Source organism: Agrilus planipennis, unplaced genomic scaffold (genome assembly GCF_000699045.2).
Source record: "Agrilus planipennis isolate EAB-ADULT unplaced genomic scaffold, Apla_2.0 scaffold2153, whole genome shotgun sequence".
Taxonomy (NCBI): Eukaryota; Metazoa; Arthropoda; class Insecta; order Coleoptera; family Buprestidae; genus Agrilus; species Agrilus planipennis.
The window spans coordinates 1-1,802 of NW_020440804.1; the positions used below are offsets into that span (position 1 = coordinate 1).

General features: G+C 31.6%; 1 long non-coding RNA gene across 1 annotated transcript; it reads left to right on the forward strand.

Moving 5' to 3' along the window:
• The first annotated feature begins 33 nt into the window (after positions 1-33).
• LOC108743835 lies at positions 34-925 on the forward strand. The gene is made up of 2 exons (XR_001938876.1): positions 34-695; positions 819-925. It is a non-coding gene; the product is annotated as an uncharacterized LOC108743835 (long non-coding RNA).
• The last annotated feature ends 877 nt before the right edge of the window (positions 926-1,802 follow it).

Consider the following 1,802-nt stretch of genomic DNA (forward strand, 5'->3'; position numbering starts at 1 on the left):
CTTTTCCTATTGAAACAAACAATTGAGTAACTAAAATAAAGTTTTGTTTTAACTTACTAAATGTTATTACCAATTTATATAATGTAAGTAATTACTGGGAGAGAATTAATCAAATAATCTAGCTATTTTACAAAATATCTACAGTAAGACTTGCATAAAGTATTAAAACATAACAATTCTCAGTTTGTTTTACATTGCAGGGCTAGATAAAGTTATTTAAGGGGATGGAGGACATTTTCTAATGAAGTGTAATTCAGATTTATTTTTTGAAATTAGGCAAAAATATCGTAATCTCAGAAGGGGTATAATAGAAAAGTGATGAATTTATCAAATTATCTCACAATGTAGTAAATATACATAATGCTTAGTTACTATGTACGCAATCGTTATTAAAGCGCATTGTATGTAACGTATAAATCGGACGGAAGTTACTGAAATGTAGATACAGGGTGGAATTTATATTTTTCGCTTTTAAGAAGTTTAACGAACTGTATAATAATTAAACATCCTGTATATGCCGTACCTTCTAATACGTTTTTTAGAGTCTAAGTCCGGGTTCCGTGAAAACTGAACTTGCTGAAGCAGCCGGTATTAAAATGGACCCCAACATGCCCTTAGCCGATTTTCCAACTTTAAACCCGGAAGATATAGCAAACGGCGTTTTGTACGTCCTAAGTACCCCACCTCATGTTCAAGTGAGTGTTTAAACGTTATTCATATATAATAAAACTTCGAACATTCGACAACCATTTTATGGTGTATTTTAATAAATATCATTTAGTTGAATGCCAATGATTTTTTGTTTTGTTATTTTGCAGATCCAGGAATTATCAATTTCTCCAGTAGGTGAAGCTTGGTAGACAATTTATATTAATTTAAGGGTCGATGTACTAGATAATTTTAAAATAAACGTTATTTTAAACTAGCCAAATCATTATTTTTCACCTTTTCAATTAATTAGTTAATTAATAATTGCACATGGTGGATAATATAGTGCAATACAATAATTTTTTAGAGGTTTCAAACAGAAAAAAATTATAACAAACATAGGCACCTCATGTTATAGGGGAAGTGGTTGACTTCCGTATTCCGTATATATACTTTAGTAATTCAAGAGATGGGGTTAATGCATATTACTTAGCTGAATTGACTGCAGCTCGCCGATCTGTCTAAATTCTTGGCTTTATCTAGTAAATTTGGATGTAGTGGAACCGGTACGGGCTTCCGAATTAATGCCAGAACTGTCTCGTGTGGCCCAGCTTAATATTATACATAAAGAACACAGCAATGCGCTTAAAAATTTATTTGGTCTACTCCCAGCACTGGACGACCAACAAAAGAAGATTTTATCTGTAGATTTTTAGTAGGTAATGTTTAGTAGCAGGTGGCAAAAATGCATAAACATTTAATTTTTTGCCTTCATTACCTCTATGTACCAAAAAAAAAATTGTGAATCATAACGGAAATGAAACTGCATTACCTACCTATATATAGTAATTTTGTCATTACTACATTTTATCATTTATATATCTATATCTATGTAGTATCTACAAATGGAAGGACATTCAAATTGTGAACACTTGAACTGTTTTTATATATCGTGTTGGTTACTCTCGATCACGTTATCAAAAAAATGGAACGTTGGGTAGGAAAAGTCGCCGTCGTGACAGGGGCCAGCTCTGGAATAGGGGCTGCATTCGCAGAAGCACTAGTCAAAGAAAGTTTAATTGTAAGTAAATCAAATGAAATAATTGATAGTTACATGATATATATATATATCAAATTAAATTGTAACTGTAATA